The sequence below is a fragment of the Mauremys reevesii genome, linkage group 10 (assembly GCF_016161935.1).
Source record: "Mauremys reevesii isolate NIE-2019 linkage group 10, ASM1616193v1, whole genome shotgun sequence".
NCBI classification, from domain to species: Eukaryota; Metazoa; Chordata; order Testudines; family Geoemydidae; genus Mauremys; species Mauremys reevesii.
This window is the reverse complement of record NC_052632.1, coordinates 61044275-61070732: the sequence shown is the minus strand read 5'-3', so window position 1 is coordinate 61070732 and position 26458 is coordinate 61044275.

The window sequence follows — 26458 nt, the reverse complement described above, 5'->3', positions numbered from 1 at the left end:
GAATCCACCACAACCCTTGGTAAATTTACCCTCACCGTTATAAATTTACACTTTATTTCCAGTCTGAATTTCTCTAGCTTCAACTTCCAGCCATTCACTTGTGTTATACCTTTTTCTGCTAGATTCAAGCGCCCTTTATTAAATATTTGTTCCCCATGTATGTCCTTACAAACTGCAATCAAGTCACCCCTTAACCTTCTCTCTGTTAAGGTAAATAGATTGGGCTCATTGAGGCTGTCACTCTAAGGCATGTTTTCTAATCCTTTAATCATTCTCGTGGCTCTTCTCTGAACCCTCTCCAATTTATCAATATCCTTCTTAAAATGTGGACACCAGAAAAGTACACATTATTCCAGCAGCAGGCACACCAGTGCTAAATATAGAGGTAAAATAACGTCTTTATTTCTACTTGAGACTCCCCTGTCTATACATCCTAGGATTGCATTTGCTCTTTTGACCACAGCATCACAGTGAGAGCTTATGTTCAGCTGATTATCTACCACCACACCCAAATCTTTTCCAGAGTCACTCTCTTCCCAGGATGGAATCCCCCATCCTGTAAGTCTGGTCTGCATCCTTTGTTCCTAGATGTATACATTCACATTTAACCATAATAAAATGCATATTGTTTGCTTGAGCCCAGTTTATCGCTTGATCCAGATCGCTCTGAATCAGTGACCTGCCCTCTTCATGATTTACCACTCCATCAATGTTTGTGTCATCTGCAAATTTTATCAGCAATGATTTAATGTTTTCTTCCAGGTTATTATACAGTAACTCCTCACTTAACATCATCCCAGTTAATGCTGTTTCGTTGTTACGTTGCTGATCTATTAGAGAACATACTTATTTAAAGTTGTGCAATGCTCCCTTATAATGTCATTTGGCAGCCGCCTGCTTTGTCAATTGCTTGCAGGAAGAGCAGCCCATTGGCGCTAGCTGGTGGGGGCTTGGAAACAGGGTGGACTGGCAGCCCCCCATCAGCTCCTCTAAGTTCCCTGTGCAGCAGCCACCCAGCAGGCTATCAATTTATGGGAAGTTTAAGTGTGCCTCCCACCACTGCCATGTGCTGCTCCTGCCCTCTGCCTTGGAGCTGCTCCCAGGAGCCTCCTGCTTGCTGTGCAGGGAGATGGGGGGAAGAGGGGTGCTGATGTCAGGGTGTCCTCCTCCCCCTGCTCCTGCCCCCCGCTCCTTTACCCCATCTCCAGAGCAGGGGGGAGACACGACAGGGCTCAGGATGTAGGGAGCTTGCTGGCAGCAGCTGCTGTCTCAACTTGCTGATCTACTTAAAAAGACAGTGTACTTAGAGTAGGGTCAGTGTACTTAAAGGGGCAATGCACTTTTCTCTCTCTCTCTCTCTCTCTCTCTCACACACACACACGCACACCCCCCCCCAGCACTTTGGAAAGCTGAGGGAGTGGGGCGCTCCAATGGGATAGCATGGGTTCATCATCACTTTCAGTTTCCGCAGGAAATGTTTGGAGTAACTGCCATGCCTCTATTGTGTCTCCTCCCTCTATTCATGCTGCTTTGTAGAGTGTGAGGCTTCTATAACAACAATGTGTTAACCCTTGAGGGCTCAGCCGAGTGCTAGTTTATCATTTAGCAGTGAGGCATTCCCTGGGAAATATCCCACCCTCTGACTCCACCATCTCAACCAAGCTTCACAATCATCATTGCTGCGTACAGCATTAAATTGTTTGGTAAAATTTAACATATACTCTGTGTGTGTGTGTCTATATATATATGTCTTTTGTCTAGCAGAAAAAAATTCCCTGGAACCTAACTTCCCCTATTTACATTAATTCTTATGGGGAAATTGGATTCACTTAACATCGTTTTGCTTAAAGTAGCATTTTTCAGGAACATAAATACGATGTTAAGCGAGGAGTTACTGTATATTATTCATTTATTTGTATAGCTTCCTTCACTTCCCCTCTAAACCAGGTCACTTTTTAACCAGCACAACCTTCTTCCTTGAGGGATTGTGGCTTTCTATCACTTACATTTTTTGATTAAATTCTTCCTTCCCTCTGACTTAGCTCATATTGGTTCAACTTTGTGAAATGGCCCTATTAAAGCAGAGAGAGAGAGAGAGAATGTATGTATGTATGTATGTATGTATGTATGTATAATTGCTGATCTAGCCTTTATTCTGCTTGCACATTATAAATGTGATGAAGTCATGTTCACTTGTATCTAAGCTAACATTAAATTTAGGTCTGTGATCAGTTCCTCTTTATCTGTTAGAACAATGTCTAATATAGAATTCCTCTGTGTTGGATGCAAAACTTTTTGAGTTAGAAAATGGGCATCTATTATGTTTAGAAATTCCAACAATATTTTATTACTGGCAGCATGGGACCTCAAGCATATGTCACCCAGATGGAAATCCCCCATGATCACGCAGCTTTTCTTCCCTACATGTTCTAGATAGATGCGTAAGGAGGAGGACATCTTGTTTCTAGTGTTACATGATGGTGTGTAACAGACACCAACTAGTACCTCATCTTGTGCTTTATCTGTTAGGATATTGATCAAGAAGTATTTTTAGGATCAATCGATCATATTCTTCTGATTTATCAGTGACAGGCAATGCCATTTTTGACATAGAGTGCCACTCCCCATCTCCTCCTGCCCACTTGATCCTTCCTAAATAGGTTATAACCATTTATTTTAAAATTCCAGTTGTTCGAACCATCACACCAGGTTTCAGTAATACCAGTTAGATCAGATTTGTTTACTATCAACGCACCTAGCACAAGAGATTAGATGCTTGAGTTTGAGATACTCTGGGGGCTACATTATCCAGCACTCATCCCCAAAAAAGGAAAATTACCACACTGTCACTTCAACAGTCTCACTAACTAGGTTCACAATCCTCAGAATACCCATTTCAGGGGTGAAAGAACATAATGACTGACAGTGCTTCCAGCCCTGCATCACAGCTGATCCATACCGCCAGCTCCACACCAGTTCTCCCTTAACTATGGCCTGACCTACAGATATGACTTCCCTCCAAACAGCCAGTTCAGGAATCAGCAGATAATAAAACAGGTTCAGGTTTGTGATTGAGGTGAGAGGTTTTATAGTATCCAGACCAGACATTCATCCGTAGAGAGACAAGGTGAGTGAGATAATATCTTTTATTGGATCAACTTCTGTTGGTCAGAGAGACACAAGTAGGTCTGATCAAAGACATGATCTGTCTCTAATATCCTGGGACTGACATGGCTACAACTACATTGCATTCATCTGGAGGGTCTCAACTAATGTCACTTTTAATGCTGAGCTGCCACAGTAGGCTAAGAAATCCCAGCTATATTTTCTACCACTCACAGTTTGCTGAGAAGTGGGATTCTTACATGCCCACTTTCACGGTGTATGGCTGAGCAAGATGGAAACAAACTTCTTTTAACATGCAATGAGGCTAAAGCCAAATGTTTGCAGTTGCTAGCACAGTCTGCTATTGCAGGATGGGCTCTCTGTGATGACTAATACCACATAATAACTAACACAGAATGAAAGCAATGTTAACTTTTATTAAATAATTCCCTACTGCCTCCATATTGTAGCATTAATATGTGTGGGGCAGAGCTTCACTAAATTATCATTTTAGAAAGTAATGTCAGAAGGTACTACAAAATCCATACACAGTTATGAAATTCAAAGGCTATGATTATTCTTTGGCATAGCTTGGAAGTGAGGGGGAGAAGTCCCACTCTCTTTCAGGCTGGTGACTACTAGAACTACTGAGACTCCTCATTTATGGAAAGATTCCCATCATTAGCAATGCTCCCACCTCACCCCATTGAACTCTCATTTGTCTATTTATCCACCTGTTGTGTCTTGTCATACGCACAGTATTAATTTTAGGCCATATATATTCTCTTCCAACACATGGTGTGGAGAGGAACAAAATCTGCAGAAGAGGGAAACCTATTTCCACAGCACAATTTATTCTACCCCAGACACTCCTGGAATCCACTGCTCATTGTATGTTATCTGAATCCCTTTGTACCCATTCAACAGAAATTGTGAATGTTACAGTCCCCAGCAAAAGCAGCCAGCTCTTTATCTCCAGCTGTAAAGACTCACACATTTCTCTCTGGACGGCCCTGGTTCAACCCCTGTGGCCAGCCAGGACCCCTATGCATGATATACATAGAGTTAGCTATAACATACTCCCATCAGGGCCGGCTTTAGGTGGATTCCCCTGATTCCCGGGAATCGGGCCCCGCGCCTAAGAGGGCCCCACACCTGTGCCTAAGAGGGCCCCGTGCCTTAGGCGCTGTTTTAATTTTTTTAATTTTTTTACTCACCCAGCACCTGTGGCGGGGGTTGGGGTCTGGGTCTTCGGCGGCGGGGAGAAGGGTCCACTCCAGGTCTTCTGCGGCATTTCGGCGGCAGGAGGTCCTTCAGTGCCGTGAAAGACCCAGAGCGGATCCCCCCACCCCTCCTGCCGAAGTGCCACCAAAGCCCCGGACCACCACCAGGTATTCGAATCGGGCCCCGCAGTTCATAAAGCCGGCCCCAACTCCGATCACAGAGCTAGTGTTTTTACTACCCACTCCTCTTCTATCTCATAGATTTTGAGCCCACATTTTACAGGCTTTGATTTTTTCCTGGGAGAATGTAGCATGTGAGCCTTTATTTGTTGTCTCATTGCTTAAATAGGATCTTTCTTTATATCTCTACCCTGCAATCAGGAGATGTGATGGCAGCACAATAGACACATCTGACCTAGCTTTGATCGAGCTAGCTAACACAGCAGTGAAGCTGCAGCAGCGTGGGCTAGGCACTTCAGTATGTACCCAGGGGCCGGGGCAGGCTCATTCTCTGGTGGTTAGCCTGTGCTGCCACAGCTTCACTGCTGTTTTTAATAAGCTAGCTTGGTATAGCTACAATCACATCCCCTGACTGCAGTACACACATACCCTAAAAGAGAGGCCCCACGGTCTAGTGCAGTGGTTCCCAAACTTGTTCCGCTGCTTGTGCAGGGAAAGCCCCTGGCAGGCCGGGCTGGTTTGTGTACTTGCCACGTCCGCAGCTTCAGCCAATCACAGGAAGCGGCGCAGGCCGAAGGACGTACTGTCCGCCGCTTCCAGCAGCTCCCATTGGCCTGGAGCAGTGAACGACGGCCACTGGGAGCCACGACTGGCCGAACCTGTGGACGCAGCAGGTACACAAACTGACCCGACCCGCCAGGGGCTTTTCCTGCAAAAGTGGCGAAACAAGTTTGGGAACCACTGGTCTAGTGGTTATACCAGAAGGCTGGGAGACAGGAAATCAGGGTTCTAATACCATTCTGACACTAACCAACTGGATTACTTCAAATAAATCAGTTTACCACACTGTGGCTCAGTTTTCCCATCTGTAAAATGGGCTAATAATACTCAGGAATATAAGAATTACTATCCTGGATCAGACTAGTGAGTTTGATATCCTGTCACTGATAGTGGCTAACATTAGATACTTCAGAAGAAGGTGCAAGAAACACTGCAGTAGGCAGGTGTGGTATAGCCTGCCCTAAATCAAAATTTCCTCCTAACCCCAAACACTTAGAGGTTAGAGTAAGCCCTGAAGCATGAGGGTTTATGTCTCTTCTAAAACTCTTCATCTTCTTAGTATTTATTATTACAACTTGGACATATTTGTTATCCATATATTGAGGCTAACCGCTCAGCCTCAATGCTATCTTGTGGCAATGAGTTCTACCTCTCAATTCCATTATATTTTTCACAGAGGTGGTGTGAGCCTTCATTCATAAATGTTTGTAGACTGCCCTGAGATACTTGGACAGACGGGGATAAGGAATGGCAAAAGTAATGGTAAAAATATGTGCGGTAATTAGTGAGGGGCCCCTATGGTGAAGACCCATTCTTGGTTCTGTGGTATGGGGCAAAGTATGCTAATAGAAAAGAGCAGGGGAACGAAGTAATGAAAGGAACAATTGGGAGATAAACAGTGCAGGGTAGACTTTGTAAGTGAAAACAGAAAAACAGAAAAAAGTATGCAAGATAAACAGTTAAGAAATTATTATTGGGTAACTCAATTATGGTACAACCTTCTCTCATCCTAGGAACCAAAGAAGGAGGCTGGTCCAATTTGTGCAAATGTCTGAGCACATACGATGGAAGGTGCTGTCTGAATATTGCTCTGCCTAAAAGTCAGAGTAGGCAGACTGTGACTATAAATGTTTTGAGGCAGACAAAGTGAAGGTATCATAAATTTAGACACACCTGGTACCAGCATAAATTTTTGAAGAGTTCAGGCAGACCAGGAAAAAAAAAAACGAGTTTACAGAAAAGAGGTTCAACAATAGGATGAATTAAAAACGACCTAGAACCAATGAAAATTAACTGGATTGGACGGTTTCATTAGAATCAGTTTTGTTTTTCATGCTCTTTTTACTGAATTACAAAGAGTAACAAACTAGTGCTGACTACACTGTAATCCCAATACAGTATTGTGCTAAATAAACATGGCAGCGACACAGTATGCGTCATACTCACACTGCCCTTTGTTACTTTAACTCTTATACGTGATTTTAATGAGGCAAAGTTCCTCATAAAATGGCACTGTTTATATCAGCAATAAAAGGGTGTCACCACAGCAGAAGCAGTGCACCACATAAATCATGTGAATTAAAATGAGTTGAATAGCAGGGAGTTTTACCATTTAAGACAAAGAGAATGGGGGATGAGAATAAATTTTAAATGAAAGAGTATGCTCACTTTTCATTCCTTCTCTCCCTGAACTCTTGGGTTCAACACCCCATGTTTTCTGAATTACTCTAACTCACATCATTTAGTCACCCAAGGATACACTTATGCAGCTGCTATTTATTTATATTTGATTTGTTATTACTGAGATACTCAGTCTATTGAGCTGATTGAGGAAAAGGTGACTTGATCATGGTCTACAATAACCTACACAGGGAGAGGATATCTGAGGTTAGAGAGCTCTTTAATTAAGCAGACAAAGGCATAACGAGATGCAGTGGCTCGAAATTCAAGTCAGCAAGGTTCAAACAGGAAATATGATTCCCATTTTTTAACCAGGCCTCTACTACAAGGGCTTATGTCTCAGGCTCTCTTCCTATTTCAAAAGTAATTAAGCATTGGAACAGAACACATAGGGATGTGGTGACTCCATCACCTGGGGTGTTTAAATAAAGGGCTTGTCTTCACTACCAAGGTAAGTTGACCTAAGTTATGCTAGCTATTCACATAGCTTAGGTTGACTTACCCCGGTGTCTTCACTGTGCTGCGTCGATGGGAGATGCTTTCCAGTCGACTTCCCTTACTCTTCTCAGAGAACTGGAGTTGACTGAAGAGCGCTCTGACATTGATTTAGTGGGTCTTCAATAGACCCGCTAAATCGACCCCTGCTGCATCAATTGCAGCAGTGCCGATCTTCCCGTAGTGAAGACTAGCCCTAAGACTGAATGTCTTTCTGAAATAAATGCTCTAATTCAACCACAAGCTGCTGGGCTCAAGGCAGGAAACACTGGCTGAAGACTGTGATCTTAGTTATTCAGGAGGTCAGACTAGATGATCAGAGTGGTGCCCCCGTCTTTAAAATGTACTAATCTGTTTCCATCCCAAATAACTCCCGGGACCTCCATCATGACTGAAGCCTCCTGTTACTTGGCCCTGTACAAACACAGAATTATAGAACTGGAAGAGACCTCGAGAGGTCATCTAGTCCAGTCCTGTGCAATCTTGGCAGGACTAATTATCTAGACCATTCCTGACAGGTGTTTCTCTAGCCTGCTCTTAAAAATCTCCAATGATGGAGATTCTACCACCTCTGTAGCCAATTTATTCCAGGGCTTAACCACCCTGACAGTTAGGAAGTTTTTCCTAATGTCCAACCTAAACCTTCCTTGCTGCAGTTTAAGCCCTTTGCTTCTTGTCCTATCCTCAGAGGTTAAGAAAAACAATTTTTCTTCCTCCTCCTTGTAACAACTTTTTACATACTTGAAAACTGTTATCATGTCCCCGCTCAGTCTTCTCTTTTCCAGACTAAACTAACCCAATTTTTTCAGTCTTCCCTCACAAGTCATGTTTTCTAGACCTTTAATCATTTTTGTTGCTCTTCTCTGGACTCTCTCCAATTTGTCCACATCCTTCCTGAAATGTGGCGCCCAGAACTGATCACAATACTCCAGTTGAGGCCTAATCAGCGCAGAGTAGAGTGGAAGAATTACTTCTCATGTCTTGCTTACAACACTCCTGCTAATACATCACAGAATGATGTTTGCTTTTTTTTGCAACAGCGTTACACTGTTGACTCATATTTAGCTTGTGGTCCACTATGATCCCCAGATCCGTTTCCGCAGTACTCCTTCCTAGGCAGTCATTTCCCATTTTGTATGTGTGCAACTGATTGTTCCTTCCTAAATGGAGTACTTTGCATTTGTCCTTATTGAATTTCATCCTATTTACTTCAGACCATTTCTCCAGTTTGTCCAGATCATTTTGAATTTTAATCCTGTCCTCCAAAGCACTTTCAACCCCTCCCAGCTTGGTATTGTCTGCAAACTTTATAAGTGTACTCTCTATGCCATTATCTAAATCATTGATGAAGATATTGAACAGAACCAGACCCAGAACTGATGCCTGCAGGACCCCACTCATTGTGCCCTTCCAGCATGACTGTGAACCACTGATAACTACTCTCTGGGAACGGCTTTCCAAACAGTTTTGCATCCACCTTATAGTAGCTCCATCTAGGTTGCATTTCCCTAGTTTGTTTATGAGAAGGTCATGCGAGACAGTATCAAAAGCTTTACTAAAGTTAAGATATACCATGTCTATTGCTTCCCCCCTATCCACAAGACTTGTTATCCTGTCAAAAAAAGCTGTCAGGTTGGTTTAACATAATTTGTTCTTGACAAATCCATGCTGACTGTTACTTATCACCTTATTATCTTCTAGATGTTTGCAAATTGATTGCTTAATTATTTGCTCCATTATCTTTCCAGGTACAGAAGTTAAGCTGACTGGTCTGTAATTCCCTGGGTTGTCCTTATTTCCCTTTTTATAGGTGGGCACTATATTTGTCCTTTTCCAGTCCTTTGGAATCTCTCCCATCATCCATAACTTCTCAAAGATAATCGCTAATGGCTCAGATATCTCCTCAATCAGTTCCTTGAGTATTCTTGGATGCATTTCATCAGGCCCTGGTAACTTGAAGACATCTAATTTGTCCAAGTAATTTTTAACTTGTTCTTTCCCTATCTTAGCCTCTTCTGTCCTACCTCATTTTCACTGGCCAATCATCACCAACCCTCTTTGTGAAAACCGAAACAAAGAAGCCATTAAGCACCTCTGCCATTTCCACAGTTTCTGTTATTATTTTCCCCCCTCATTAATGGGCCTACCCTGTCCTTGGTCTTCCTCTTGCTTCTAATGTATTTTTGTAGAATATTTTCTTGTTATCCTTTATGTCTCTAGCTAGTTTGATCTCGTTTTGTGCCTTGGCCTTTCTAATTTTGTCCCTACATACTTGTGCTATTTGTTTATATTCATCCTTTGTAATTTGACCTAGTTTCCACTTTTTGTAGGACTCTTTTTTGATTTTTAGATCATTGAAGATTTCCTGGTTAAGTCAGGGTGGTCTCTTGCCATACTCCCTATCTTTCCTACACAGTGGGATAGTTTCCTCTTGTGCCCTTAATACTGTCTCTTTGAAAAACTGCCAATTGTCTTCGATTGTTTTTCCCCTTAGACTTGCTTCCTATGGGATCTCACCTACCAACTCCATGAGTTTGCTAAAGTCTGCCTTCTTGAAATCCATTGTCTTTATTTTGCTGTTCTCCCTCCTACCATTTCTTAGAATCATGAACTCTATCATTTCATGATCACTTTCACTCAAGCTGCCTTCCACTTTCAAATTCTCAACCAGTTCCTCTCTATTTGTCAAAATCAAATCTAGAACAGCCTCTCTCCTGGTAGCTTTCTCCACCTTCAGAAATCAAAAATTGTCTTCAATACATTCAAAGAACTTATTGGATAACCTGTGCCCTGCTGTGTTATGTTCCCAACAGATATTTGAGTAGCTGAAGTCCCCCATCACCAGCAAGTCCTGTGCTTTGGATGATTTTGCTAGCTGTTTAAAAAAAAGCCTCATCCACCTCTTCTTCCTGGTTAGGTGGTCTGTAGTAGACCCCTACCATGACATCACCCTTGTTTTTTATCTCTTTTATCCTTACCCAGAGACTTTGTCTCCTATTTCCATCTCAATCTCAGTCCAAGTGTATACATTTTTAATATACAAGGCAACACCTCCTCCCATTTTTTCCTGCTTGACCTTCCTGAGCAAGCAGTACCCTTCTATACCAATATTCCAGTCATGTGTATTATCCCACCAGTCTCTGGGATGCCAACTATGTCATAGTTGTGTTTATTTACTAGCATTTATGAAGACAAAGGAATTTACAATCTAAAAAGACTCGGAGCCAGAGGGATACAATTCTCATATGCACAGATACCTTTGCAAAGTATATATTATAAATTGTCAAGTACTTTTGTTTGCCACTCAATTTATTCATCATCAATAGGCTGATTTCTTATTGGCCTTGAATCATTATGTTTACACATTTGTAAACAGCTGGAAAGATGAGGGGTGAAAGCCAGACCCTGTGGCTGTGGGGAAATAAGGACTTTTGCTTCAGAGGGCTTCACGTAGTTGCCTTGGTTTTAAGGTTTATGAGCTCATAGCCTCCTCCCCCTCCCCCTGCCGCAAAAAAAAATCTAATTTTGCGTCTAGAGTTCCAACACATGCAAATTCCCAGAGCGAAGTTCTGCCAGAAGCAGCCGGTTTATATGGGGTTTCATAATGAAACTACATGACCCAGAAAAGCTGGGGTGGTTTCAGTGCAAAACCATAAATCTACTAAGGTGGGCCAAGCAGTGGGCCACATGAGTTAGGGAGGTTTGCAAACCTTTCAGTGAACATAGCCTAAGTTCAAAGTGTGTATTGAAACCCAAAAGCAGGTGAGTTTAACATGATTTGGGCTGCTTAAATAACAACATTTTGCCAAGCTCTATTGCACAAGGATGATGAGCTGTGCAAATTACAGTTGTATAGATGCTATGGGGCAAACCCTGCCCCCCAATTCCACAATGGGCAAAGGCTGCCCAGCTGGCAATGGAACTGGTGCATTTGCACAGTATACATTCCACCAGGGCCCTATGCAGAGGATCCATAACCTCTGTGCATGATGGAGCTGTGCATCTGTCCCAGCTCACAGGAGGTTGGGGGTTTAGAGTGGCTGGGCGAGGGAGGGCTAGTGTGTCCGTGCAAACCTGGCTGCCCTATATGGGGAGGGACCAGATGCTGTGGGTGAAGGATTGGCCCCAGAGTGGCTGTGGGGAAAGAAGGGGGATGGAGCATTCTAAGCATCCTCCCCCAAAATCCCATTACATTGGATTGACTATTCAGCACTATAGATTTATAAATACTTAAATTTCAGGGGGGTTCCTTTCTTCCCTCACCTGGACTAATTTCCCAAGTATTTTGATTCTCTAAGTATAATTGCTTTGGTGTCATTTGCCATATTACCCAGGTTGCTGCCCTACATACCTGGTACATCTCTATGCAACAGTGAAAGTGTTAATTGACATTGTTACCACAAGCTACAATGGAGAAGCATCCACTGATGTAAATGCATGTCACTGCATTGAAACTGGGGATGCCTTCAAGGTTTTAAACACTTTTGTAACCCATCTTCATTGCTAATAATTCCTTGCAAGCATGGCAATGTCATCAGCTTGCAGACCAAATCTGTGCACCTGGGAGTTCTGAGCTCACAGAGAGAATGCACCTGCAAACTGTTTGGTGCCGCTGGGGAAGCCATTTGAAAAACAGGTTAATGTTATGAAATGTATGTCAGGGCTCCAGTCTCCACTCCCCTAACTCACAGCATTAGGGTCTTCTCTCCAACCGAACAGGTGATACCCTTCCAGGTCCCAACCCTCAGTGCTCGGCCTGAACTTCTCACTAACAGTCCATATACCCAGTGCTTCCATCAGGCACCAATACTGAACTCTCCCCTCCAAATGCTGATAGTCTGCTACTCCCAGCCCCCAGAGCCCCAGCCCTGAGTCCAAACTGCCCAGTCCCTACAATTCATGTGCCCAGTTTCAACTTCTTACTTCCCGTTTATGCTTTCCTCCCATAGCCAAGTCTCAGCACTGCTTTCTCCCTGGCTCCCATTGAAAGCAAGTGGGAGTCTGGCCACCTACTTCAATGGGAACTGGATGGGTTCCACAGTGGCTTGCCATCCTGCCATATGACAGCACCTATATGTCTTTGGGAGAAGGTGTTGAGGCTGTAAGGTATTTTCACACCTAGACAGTGGCTGTAACTTCAGATTTCCCCCCCTCTTATCTATTTGTCCAATAGTAACTTAAATTGAAATAAAGAAAACCCAGTAATTCCTTGGGAAAAGTGGAGCATACATGAGTCACACACTCAGCCAAACAGCTTGCCCACCCCTAAATCTCAACAGCATGATGCTGCGCCCACGTTACAAAATAAAGTGACTTGGACCACCATCCGATACAAGCTAATCTCAGACGAAAATTATTTGCATCTATTTGTCACGTAGAGCCAGGTTTTCAAAATGCTCAGCTAGGGATGCTGAGCTCTTCTGAAATCTGGTCACTTATTCTGGTGCCTAAACGGCTGCTGAGCTCTTTTGAAAATCTAGCTCTGAAATGGCTAAATGTCTGTCTCCAGAGCTGCAGAAGTCCTCCTGGCAGCAAAACTGGAGTGTGGTTTGTCTGCATAAACTGAGGTTGGATTCAAGGGGCCATGCAGTGGGCATATCACTGCCAAGCGTTTAACTTAATTGGGAGTCCCTTCGTTACACTTGCATGGAGCGGGCTGGGCAACCTGGGGAGATGTGGGAGCAAGGTCAGGGAATTTTCCATTGTGCAGATCTTCTAGTCCTCTCCTCTGCAGTGGGACCATTTTAGGATTGGTCAGGGCTACCACAGAGCCAGTCCATTTGCTTGCGATAAGGATGCCACACACCCTTCTTCTCCACTGTACCTCGCCCAGCTCCTTGGGCTGGGAGCTGTGCCAAAGACCTGACTCTTACTTCAATTATTCCACAAAAGTTTTCCAAATCATCAACCACAAATGCCCTACCTTTTCCTAAGGGAATCATCACCGCAGCATTTCATTTCCCAAGTCAGGGCACCTGTTCATCCCTCCTACAATGCATTACATCTCTTCCATTAGACGTATATGGGTGTAATTTTCCACCAGCTTGCATTAGCATAAGCAATCCTCCAATAATGATGACTGGGACCCACTGGAAGAGTATATCTAAGGCTGTATAATTACAATTGATTTTTCTATCAAGCTTTGCATTTGGAATAGTATCTTTTTGTATCTTGACTCAAGATAGCCTGAAAGGACAGGTAGGATTTAGCTTTGATACAAATTAATCTTCCTGTTGGTCTGAGGTTATCAATTAATGCTGGGTGAACTTCAAATGATTTGTAGGTGTCTTTGTAGTTTGTTTTGTACAAGCACTCAGAAGTGGGTACTTACACAAGCTTTTTGAGACTGGACTAGAAATCATCTGGAAACAGCTGTGATAGGCCAGAAGCTAAACTCCAGATCTGAACCTGGTTTCATATTCAAGTTCAAACTCAGACCTCTCTCTATAGTAATCAGCTGGGAACACCAAATCTGAACACCTCAAACTTTGGGAAAATTCATATCTGGATCTTGAGTTTGAACTCCCACTTTTGGGATGTGCACTTTCAATCTGGAGTTCAGAGATCAACTGTGGTTCACGCCAGTCTCTGTTTTCTTATGGCTCTTGTTTCTTGCCAGAACACGACTACAAGAGGAACCTCTCTAGTAGTATGGCAGCATGCTTGTTTCTGGGCCTAGCGAGAACTAGGAAGTGCAAGCTGTGGAATGGTGGGAAACTTCAAAAAAGTTATGCATTTTGGAGTGGTGGCAGAAGGGTCCAGTGGATAGAGCATTAGTCTGGGACTCAGCAGACCTTGGTTCTATCCTGGGCTCATCTGCTGCCCTGCTGGGTGACCTTGAGCCAGTCATTTTACTTCTCAGTGCCTCTATCTCCTCCTTCTCTCTTGTCTATTTAGACCGTTAGCTATTTGGGGCAGGCACTCTCTCTCACTGTGTGTTTGTACAGTGCCTAGCACAACAGGCACTGCTGCTGTGATACAAATAATACATTGATCCTTCCTGATCAGAGCCAGTTTGCCCACTCAGAGTACTCGCTGTACAAGGAACAAAATTTATCAAGGGTTTTTTACCGTTGGTGAGCCATCGATAGGGAATGAAGATGAAGCATCATTGTCCTTCACACCAGCATGTTTGTTTTACAGTGCCAATTGTATAACCCCCATATTACTGTACCTTGTCTGGCCAGCTAGTCCACACCTTCAGTACTCTGACAGTGTCCAAAGTGCTTCTGGATGTTGCTTTTCTCTTTCATTTAAACACGTTCCCCCTCAGAGTTTGTAGCTTTGTGTAGCAGTTACAATAATACACGATTCACTTAAATCTTTGTCCTAATTCTTTCTATATTAATCAGCGCTTTTTATTCTGTTAGCTTATCTCCCCACTTGGAGAGTGGCCTCATCATAGCTTTTATTCATGGGGCAGATATTATCTCTACTCCCAGTACGTCTTTAAATACAGCAATATATTTTATTTCCCGTGGTGCTCCAAATGACAACAGAATTCTCAGGGAGGTCTTAAAGCAGAGTTGTATGCTTTCATAACCTTCTTTGACTCACATGCTGCAACTCCAGCAGCACTATGTTATTATGCTGTTACACTCATTTATTTTTCCAAGCACCTGCCAAGCCTGAAGAGTTATCCAGAGTCAAATGCAATTTGACTGCTCTTCAGTAAACTGATTTCCAAATAACCAGGGCATTGGAGGATGTCACTCAAAACATGGGCAGCGTTAAACCAGTTTTGAAAGTGGTGCAGACTGTGGTGTAAACCTCAGTGTAACTGATTGGTTAACCCCTTTTCGCAATGGCTTGGACACGCTCATGCTACGTGTGGTGGGACAGCTGGTCACATAGCACAGAAAGCAGGAGTGATGGTGGCCCTGGTGTAGAAAATGCTGCAGGGACTTCTGGTGTTTTTAACATCTTGTTAATTGAGGCCAAGATTTCCAAAGGCGCTTAGGGAAGTTAGTCGGTTATACTGACTTTGAGTGGGATTTGGGTGTCTAACTCCTCTAGGTCCCCTTGAAAATCCTAACCCAACTCTGCTTTAAAAGTTTAACCACTGAGGCTCCCAGAAGATGTTCTGAAGCATGTTGAGATTCTGGATTTCAGTTTACTCTAGACAGCTGGAAGCCTTGTCTCCTTTTTAAAACATTTTATCTTATGAGTAAAATAATTAAACTAGTGTTATAGATCTTGTCTCTATAGATCAGAGGAGTAGCCGTGTTAGTTTGGATCTGTAAAAGCAGCAAAGAGTCCTGTGGCACCTTATAGACTAAACAGATGAAGTGGGTATTCACCCACGAAAGCTCATGCTTCAAAACGTCTGTTAGTCTATAAGGTGCCACAGGACTCTTTGCTGTCTCGATAGATGAATGTTTACAGCTTCTTGATTTATTGGCTACCCACACAGAGAAGACTAATCACAGTAATTTGACAACATATAGGTGTTCTAGTTAAGGGATTGTACTAAGAACCCTGTGCAAATCACGTGTCTTCTCAGGCCAAAGGAAAGGTTAGGCACTGTACTGAAGAATCAAAATCTTCAAATAACCTAACCGCTGCACATGCCCACAGTCAAAATGGGCCTGAACTGCAGCTGCTATTGAGCAGTAGTACTATCTGATAGATAGGGCATTAGACTGGGTGTAAAGATATGTAGGTTCTCCTCCTGGCTCTGCTGTTGAAGTTTTTTGAGACCCTGGGAGAGTCATTTCACTTCTTTCTGCTTCCCGCCTTTTGTTTGTGTTTTCTGTTTATACTGTAAGCTCTTTGGATCTGGGTCTGTCTCTTGCTATGTGTTTGCACAGTATCTGGCATAACAGGGCCAGTAGGTGCTACCCACCACATAGATGTTAAATAAGAATAAAAGCTAATGTATTTTCTTATCAGCATTTAGCAATGAAAAACATCATAATTCTTATTTCTAGAACCAGGAATTCTCTCTTGACTAGAAATTATACAAAAAAAATTATTTACTGAAGCCCACGAGGTGTAGGTTGATTTGTCACTACTAATCACTAGGACACATTGAAAGGTCTAGGGGTTTTTTGCTATCCATCATTTTCTTGACTGTCCCACATTTACAGCAGATGAGATGGGGCCTTCTGAGATTCACTGCTATGCTGCATGCTGTAATATTGCTGTGACGGTTGTTCTCCATTCTCTAGGATGCCTTTGCCGATTGTTTTCTGGTGTCTTTGTTAAAGAATGGCATCATGTCTGATGACTACAGTGATCCTAGCTTATAATTATATTCTACTCCCTAATGTCTTCTTGCAGTGACTTTGGGCTGGAGTCAATAAATCAGGGGTATGCAACCTATGGCACGCATGCCGAAGGCGGCACACAAGCTGATTTTCAGTGGCACTCACACTGCCCGGGTCCAGTCCCGGGGGGGCTCTGCATTTTAATTTAATTTTAAGTTAATAATCTTAAACATTTTAAAAACCTTATTTTCTTTACATACAACAATAGTTTAGTTATGTATTATTGACTTATAAAAAGAGACCTTCTAAAAACGTTAAAATGCATTACTGGCACACGAAACCTTAAATGAGAGTGAATAACTGAAGACTCGGCACACCACTTCTGAAAGGTTGCCGACCCCTGCAATATATAATGGGTGCAACATTCTATTGGTAGGTGTTTCTAAATTTTTTCTACCAATCCCACTGTATTGCAAAGGCTTCACCACCTAAGAAATATGTGGTGCATCAAGCCAGCTTTATCTAATTCAAAGTCGATGCTCTCTAGCCACACAAAGGGACAATCATTAAGCATAATCATAGTATAAGTGTTCTCCTTTCCTACATGTACAATAATGTTCTCCTACTTGGAATTCTCTATTGTAAAATGTATATCACTTACTCATATTCATTCCATGTGGGTTGGTTCACTCCAGTTCATTCCAGTAGAGTACTAAAACCTCTGAAGGATAAAAAACTGGATTTCAAGGAGATTTCAGGGTGATGACCTGGATGACCCAACAGGCCTTTTCCATCTGCAGATTCCCCTACAGATATAGAAACAGTGAGCTCTGGTTTACTGTCATCTATGAAGAGAGAAATTACGTACCAAAAAGAAACAGAAACAAGCAAAACATAGTGATTTAACTATATAGGAGGAGACAAGTCAAGGTGTTGGAACCAGGCTACACTTTAAGCAAGCTGAAGAATTTCATAGGTACAGCAAACTGCAAAAATACAGGATGTTCAGTCATGTGCTGTAATGAAATAAAGCAGAGCTAGCAGCCTTCCAAGACACTCAGCCCCAGACACTGGCCTTTGGACATGGCTGGTCCTTCTTCTTAAAGCTGACAATAAAGTTTTTTCCTGCAAGAGCCATCATTAAAATCACATCCTCGTCAACTCTTTTGTCTTTATCTAGGCATGGTCTACTGAAGCCATTTTTTCTTTCTGGTTCTGTAGATCATTAGACATCCTGCAAAGAAGAGTAGCATTCACAAATATACTCTTACTTTACCATCCACGGAAATCAATCATTTCTACAGGCAGAATAAGCTAAAGGATATCCCAGAGAAAAGGTAGGGAAAACTAGTGTGGGCTACCACTGAAACAAGCTCAGAAAAAATCACACTAACAGTCAAGGCAATGTACAGTTTAGATTGGCCAATTCCTCTGCCTATAGAAGAGTCTACATATCCTCTGTACTGTAGGAAGAAAGCTGTGGGAATTGCACATTGTTTTTTTAGACCAGGGTTTCTCAAACAGGGGTCGCCGCTTGTGTAGGGAAAGCCCCTGGCGGACCGAGCCGGTTTGTTTACCTGCCCCGGCGCAGGTCTGGCCAATTGCGGCTCCAACTGGCGGCGGATCGCTGCTCTGGACCAATGGGAGCTGCTGGAAGTGGTGTGGGCCAAGGGACAAGCGGCGACCCCTCTTTGAGAAACCCTGTTTTAGACTCTAAGCCCTTTGGCCTTTTTATCTTGTACCTTGCCAAATATACTGTTGGCACTTAATAACCACAGGATTTAGTGATACGTCCACACAAGTTACCCACAATTGCTGACTATGAAGTTTGCTGGCTGGAAAGAAAGAGGGTCCTATCAAGTCATTCACATTCCCCAGCTGCTAGCCAAAGCCAGTGAAGCCATTCTGAAACCAGGGCTGCCTGGGGGCGGGGAGGGTGGCAAGTGGGGCAATTTGCCCCAGGCCCCACAGGGGCCCTCACGAGAGTTTTTCGGGGCCCCTAGAACTGGGTCCTTCACTCGCTCTGGGGGCCCCGGAAAACTCTCACGGGGTCCTGGCTCCCAGAGCTTCTTCCGCTCCGGGTCTTCGGCGGCAGGTCCTTCCGCCCCAGGACTCGCCGCCGAAGTGCCAGGTCTTCCAAGGTAATTCGGCAGCAGGTCCCAAAGTGGAAGGACCCCACCACCACCAAATTACCACCGAAGCGGGGGGCCTCCCGCCGCTGAAGACCCCAGACCCCCTGAATCCTCTGGGCGGCCCTGTCTGAAACAAAAGAAAAGGAATTACTGACCTCTTCTCATCAGTGAGGTGTGTGGAGACACACTCAGGAAGTGTTTGAGTTCCTAACAAAAAGCCAGCCGAAGGCAGGGATGTGGGAACTTCTTTGACAAAAGAAGTTTGGGGCTTGGAAGGACTCCAGACATTTTGTCACTGCAGGTTAATGGCCAGGACTCAACTGGAAGGGCCATGTCTGGCTTCAACTGGCAGCAGATATGCCAGAAGCTCATGCTTATTAGATTTTCACCCTCATTTTACAGACACAAGAAGCCTGGATGAACTTAAATAGCCACATATTTTGATCCTTATGCAAAACAAACCTGAATTCTGAATCCTTTTGAGGTTCCACCACCACTAAGTAGAAGTGTCACTTCAAAGTCAACCTGGTATCCCCTCTCATAATGCTGTCTTTTATGACCCAGGAAATAAACTGTCTTTGCATCTTCTGTTACAGGAGCCTTTGCAGAAGAAGGGGAAAGAGGCACCATGCCAGGAAGAGAATAACCAATCCCAAAGGATACAAAATGGCCAATCTGCCATTAGGAGAGAGTAATACATATCACCATTTATTCTGCAGAAAAGCTGGTGAGCCTCCAAATAGAATAGCGGATGAAGACTGTAGTCTGTGCCCTGAGACGGAGTGGAAAAGAACAAGGGTTGAACTATAAGTTTACTGGAGGGTGGGATTTTACTTGCAGTAGCCCACGTTTCCAAATCACTCAGGCCTCATGGATTCACATTTCCTTATAACAGATCATATACGCCACATAACCGTACTTTTCTGTTCCAGAGAAAAAGGCAAAGATGACAGGGAGCCACAGAAGGGCAACCCAGGACTCCATTGCTCTCCTCTTTTCCCTGCCCGTTTTCTTCAGCGGATCTCACTGTCTGAAGCTTTAATGGCATGTACTATTGGTGTGGCTGGGCAATTACTTGCTGTACAGAGGGTTAGAGTTTAAAGCTAGATTCTGACTTTAGGAGCAGTCTGAGCTAGAAGGGATGTACATGCTGCACCAATGCAGGAGAAACACCGGGAGCCACTCTGCTTCCAAGACACTCCTCTGAGTGACAATTTCTCCTTGTTCCCAATAGATACTAAGTTACTGTTAACCAATACCTCCAGCACATTTCAGTCTCCACTGCACAGGCCCAGTGAGAGGAGCATGTACTCAAGGCTCCACCCACATGCTCCAGGGAGGGAATAAGTGAACAAATAGCCTATGTGTTGGGATGTGATAGAACCCCCCATAATCTAGCTTTTTGGAGGTGTTGCACACTCCCAGGGACTTTGATCGAAACTGCGAGGGCTCAGCACCACTGAAACACAAATCCTTCATTTCTACTCCCACCTTCAGTGTCACACTGTCTTCCTCTCTTCCGATTATCCAGCACCTCTGCCTCTTGGCATCAGCTGCGGGAAGTCCTAGTTTGCATCTGGCCGTGTCTCACCGTGCTGAAGGGCTTATAAAGAGGAAGAGGTCCCTTGTCCTTCACGTCTTCTCTTCCTGAAAACAAACCTGGTTAAAGCCTGACAGACCATCTGCCTTCTCAAGCATGATTAAAAGTAATTTCACAAAATCAGCAGCAGAATGTTTTCCATGGTGGCTCGTGTTCAGCTGCCAAGCAGTTACTCATGCAGATTAGCCATCTAATAAGTGAAAGGGTTTCAAGGGATGCGCTTAATAGCTTTTCAAATTATTTTATAAAAAGTTGTAATGGTGTCTTCAGTTCTTCACAAATCATGCTGTGAAGACTATTAGGGTTAATCAAAATATGAGGGGAGCTCACCATCTACTCTTAATTAACAAATTGCATGCTTCTGTGTAATCAGTGAGATTCAATCAGGGCTGGAATGAACCGGAAGCCCCATGACCTGCAATCACAATTTTCAAATTAAGAACATGCAACAATAGCAGCAAATTAAGCCTGCATTCCACAGTGGCAAAACCATGCTGTGGTTTGTTCATCTCTGTGAGAAGGATGCCCAGGTCTCCCAAGACGGCCTTGATACAGGAAAGTGCTTGAGCACATGGCTTAACTTTAAGTTTTGTTACAGTGAATGGGATTGAAGCATGAGCTTCAGTTCTGTCCTGGATCAGGGCCTACACAAAGAAGGAAACTACTATGAGGGTAATGGCATTCAACATTAAGTCCCCACTACTGAAAATACTTATGTACATTGAATATATTAGGGTTGGAAGAGACCTCAGGAGGTCATCTAATCCAATCCTCTGCTTAAAGCAGGACCAACACCAACTAAATCATCCCAAACAGAGCTTTGTCAAGCTGGGCCTTAAAAACCTCTAAGAATGGAGATTCCACCACCTCCACAGGTAACCTATTCCAGTGCTTCACCACCCTCCTAGTGAAATAGTGTTTCCTAATATCCAACCTAGACCTCCCCCACTGCAACTTGAAACCATTGCTTTTTGTTCTGTCATTTGCCACTACTGAGAACAGCCTAGCTTCATCCTCTTTGGAACCCCCCTTCAAGTAGTTGAAGGCTGCTATCAAATCTCCCCTCACTCTTCTCTTCTGCAGACTAAATTACCCCAGTTCCTTCAGCCTCTCCTCGTAAGTCATGTACGCCAGCCCCTCTAATCATTTTCATTGCCCTCTGCTGGACTCTCTCCAATTTGTCCACATCCCTTCTGTAGTGGGGGGACTAAAACTGGACACAATACTCCAGGTGTGGCCTCACCAGTGCTGAATAGAGGGGAATAATCACTTCCCTCGATCTGCCAGCAATGCTCCTACTAATGCAGCCCAATATGCCATTAGTCTTCTTGGCAACAAGGGCACACTTCTGACTCATATCCAGCTTCTTGTCCACTGTAATCCCCAGGTCCTTTTCTGAAGAACTGCTGCTTAGCCAGTCGGTCCCCAGCCTATAGCAGTGCATGAGATTCTTCCTTCCTAAGTGCAGGACTCTGCGCTTGTCCTTGTTGAACCTCATCAGATTTCTTTTGGCCCAGTCCTGCAATTTGCCTAGGTCACTCTGGACCCTATCCCTACCCTCCACTGTATCTACCTCTCCCTCCAACTTAGTGTCATCTGTGAACTTGCTGAGGGTGTAATTCATCCCATCATCCAGATCATTAATAAAGATGTTGAACAAAACTGGCCCCAGGACTGACCTCTGGGGCACGCCACTTGATACCGGCTGCCAACTAGACATGGAGCCATTGATCACTACCCATTGAGCTCGAAAATCTAGCCAGATTTCTATCCACCTTATAGTCTATTCATCCAATCCATACTGCGGGCAAGAATACTGGGAGACTGTATCAAAAGCTTTGCTAAAGTCAAGACATATTACATCCACCGCTTTCCCCATATCCACAGAGCCAGTTTTCTTATCATAGAAGGCAATCAGGTTGGTCAGGCATCACTTGCCCTTGGTGAATCCATGTTGACTGTTCCTGATCACCTTCCGCTCCTCCAAGTGCTTCAAAATGGATTCCTTGAGGATCTGCTCCATGATTTTGCCGGGGACTGAAGTGAGCCTGACGGGTCTGTAGTTGCCCGGGTTCTCTTTCTTCCTTTTTTTAAATATGGGCACTATATTTGCCTTTTTCCAATAGTCCAGGACCTCCTCCAATCGCCACAAATTTTCAAAGATAATGGCCAATGTCTCTGCAATTATATCAGCCAACTCCCTCAGCACCCTTGGATGCATTAGATCTGGACCCATGGACTTGTGCATGTCCAGCTTTTCTAAATAGTCCTTAACCCGTTCTTTCACCACTGAGGGCTGCTCAGCTCCTCCCCATACTGTGCTGCCCAGTGCAGCGGTCTGGGAGCTGACCTTGTCTGTCAAGAACGAGGCAAAAAAAGCATTGAGTACTTCAGTTTTTCCACATCATCTGTCACTATGTTGCCTCCCCCATTCAGTAAGGGTCCCACACTTTCCCTGACCTTCTTCTTGTTGCTAACATAACTGTAGAAACCCTTTTTGTTACCCTTCACATCCCTTGCTAGCTGCAACCCCACTTGTGCCTTGGCCTTCCTGATTACACCTCTGCATGCTCTAGCAATATTTTTATACTCCTCCCTAGTCATCTATCCAAATTTCCACTTCTTGTAAGCTTCCTTTTTGAGCTTAAGCTCACCAAAGATTTCACTGTTAAGCCAAGCTGGTCACCTGCTATATTTGCTATTCTTTCCGCACATCAGGATTTTTTGTTACATATTTAACTATGCAAGTGCACAATCCCATGAAAGCCAGTGGCATTAACATGGGCCTAAATCTTTGCAGACTCAGAAGTCCCTTAATCTCTGTCTGCCTGCATGTAACATTATGCATATGAGTAGCCCCACTGAATCCCACAGGACTACTCACATGTTTAATGTCATATATCCGACGAAGTGGGTATTCACCCACGAAAGCTCATGCTCCAATGTGTTTGTTAGTCTGTAAGGTGCCACAGAACACTTTGCCGCTTTTACAGATGCAGACTAATACGGCTGCCCCTCTAATATTTGACACATGTTTAATGTTCATCACATCTGCAGGTGTGAGGCCAGCGTCTGTATTCTCTGCAGTGACTTGCAGTAAATAATACATTAAACAATTTCTCTTATGATAAAGAGTATAAAATATAACATGTTACTTAAGACTTTGATATTAGGCTCTCACATGACCATTGCCAATAACACTCCTGAAAGCAGCTGGCACCAGGAGAAGGCTCAGAAATAACAATTGCATTTTCTTTTAAATTTTCAATGTATTTTATGATTTATTTAAAGTCGTCGTCTTCTTTTTTAAACTTCCAGGCTCCTGGGCTCAGCCAAATGGGATAATTCCATTCTCCTTGGAGGTTATTAAATTAAGATAAGGTAAGTCAGGCAAGGTGCAGTATGCTGGCTGATGAGAGAAGACTTGAAGTGAACAGAAATCATTTCTGATAAGCAGCTAAGGGGATTATGAACTTCCCGCTGGGCCTCAGAACTGAGAGGCGAAGTGCAGAGGGACATTGGTATGTGATTTTTATTTGAGATCGTGGTAGGACTAGGCTTTAAATAGTTACTCATGTGCATACATTGCTGGGGCCAGAGTCACTACTGAGGTAACGTGGCATCTCCCCCTTAAGACAGTCACATTGTGCCTACTTCCACCAGTAGGCTATTCGGTCCCTTGGCACTGTGAATTTAATACCATTGAGGAGTTACACCTCAAGAATTGGTGTCGCAGAGTGGAGAATCAGCCCCCAGTGCCCCAATTCAAGAAAGCAATCAGCACATTTATTTTTAAACACATACTGAAACTTAAGCACATGGTAGAATCATAAAATCATAGGACTGGAAGGGACCTCAAGAGGTCTTCTAGCCCAGTCCCCTGCACTCATGGCAGGACTCAGTATTCTGTAGACCATCCCTGACAGGTGTTTGTCTAACCTGCTTTTAAAAATCTTCAATGATGGAGATTACGTAATCTCCCTAGGCAATTTATTCTAGTGCTTACTACCCTGACAGTTAGGAAGTTTTTCCTAATGTCCAAACTAAACTGCCCTTGCTGCAATTTAAGTTCATTGTTTCTCAGAGGTTAATGAGAACAATTTACCTCCCTCCTCCTTGTAACAACCTTTTAGGTACTTGAAAATATATGTCCCCCCTCAGCCTTCTCTTCTCCAGACTAAACAAACCCAATTTTTTCAATCTTCCAACCAGTTATGCACCCACCTTATAGTAGCTCCATCTAGGTTGCATTTCTCTGGTTTGTTTATGAGAAGGTCATGCGAGACAGTATCAAAAGCCGCACTAAAATCAAGAAATGCCATATCTACTGCTTCCCCCATCCACAATTCTTGTTACCCTGTCAAAGAAAGCTATCAGGTTGGTTTGACATGATTTGTTCTTGATAAATCCATGCTGACTGTCACTTATCACCATATTATCTTCTAGGTGTTTGCAAATTGATTACTTAATTATTTGCTCCATTATCTTTCCAGGTACTGAAATTATGCCGACTGGTCTGTAATTCCCTGGGTTGTCCTTATTCCCCCCTTTTTATAGATTGGCATTATATTTGCTCTTTTCCGGTCCTTTGGAATCTCTCCCATCTTCCATGACTTTTCAAAGATAATCACTAGTGGTTCAGATATCTCCTCAGACAGCTCCCTGTGTATTCTAGGATGTATTTCATGAGGCCCTGATGACTTGAAGAAATCTAACTTGTCTAAGTAATATTTAACTTGTTCTTTCCCTACTTTAGCCTCTGATCCTACCACATTTTCATTGGCATTCACGTTAGATGTCCAATCACTACTAAACTTTCTTATGAAAACTGAAACAAAAAAATCATTTAGCACTTCTGCCATTTCCACATTTTCTGTTATTGTTTTTCCCCTTCATTCAGTAACGGGCCTATCCTATCCTTGGTCTTCCTCTTGCTTCTAATGTATTTGAAGAATGTTTTCTTGTTACCCTTTATGTCTCTAGCTAGTTTGATCTCGTTTTGTGCCTTGGCCTTTCTAATTTTGTCCTGATATACTTGTGCTGTTGGTTTCTATTCATCCTTTGTAATTTGACTTAGTTTCCACTTTTTGTAGGACTCTTTTTTGATTTTTAGATCATTGAAGATCTCCTGATTAAGCAGCGTGGTCTCTTCTCTCTTATCTTCCCTATGCAGTGGGATAGTTTGCTCTTGTGCCCTTAGTAATGTCTCTCTTGAACTGTTTTTCTCCTGCTTCCTATGGAATCCTACTACCAACTCCCTGAGTTTACTAAAGTCTGCCTTCTTGAAATCCATTATCTTTATAGTGCTGTTTTCCCTTGTACTATTCCTTAGAATCATCAATTCTACCATTTCAGGATCACTTTCACCCAAGATGCCTTCCACTTTCAAATTCCCAGCCGGTTCCTCCTTATTTATCAAAATCAAATCTAGAACAGAATCTCCCTCAGCAGCTTTCTCCACCTTCTGAAATAAAGTATTGCCAACTGTCAATGTTGTTGCGACTCTCACAATATTGGTGTTTTTCTTACAGCCCCAACACCAAAACAAAAAAAATGTTTAGGCCTCTTGGCTGTGGAGAAAAGCCTGGAAATGTGACCATAAAAGCTCAATCCCCAGAAGGCAAATAAAGAGAATACCAAATTTATTATTTTAAAATCCTCTGATTTTCAAGCCAAGTTCATGAGTTTGGGAGCATGATAACTTTTTTTTTTTAATACTTAGGGTTGGCAGTATTGAAGCTAATCATTCTCTGAGAAAGTCAGAAGAACTAGAAAACAAATAGTGGCCTATCTGGTACAAATCGGCATAGATCTGCTGACTTCAGTTTGTGTCCGCTGCAGATCTGGCTCACTGAATGCAAGTGCTGTGTTGGTGACAGATACTCTTCCCTCACAGACATTGTTGAACCTAATTGCCCTAGTATGTTTTTAGGGCTGGAGGTCATCCCTTATGGGGCAGCTCCATGCAGCAGAGGAGCTTTCTGGGATGTCAAATGATGGATTCTAGGGCATCAACAGCAAAGGCAGAACCAGCTGAGAGCCTTTAAAAGGGGGTGACAAGGAAATTCTTAAGTGACAGATTGAGAATTATGTAAGTGCTGAATGCCCTGCCAGCCTGGCGAGGGAGAGCTTTATGCACACATTTCTGGCCTTAGCTCAGTTGTCAGGTCATCCTTAGTTTAGTGTTCTAAATTAGATCCCTTAATTAAACCCTTAGGGCAAGATTGTGACTGCTGGCCCTTGAAGTGGATTCTGCGGGGAACCGAGCTGTAG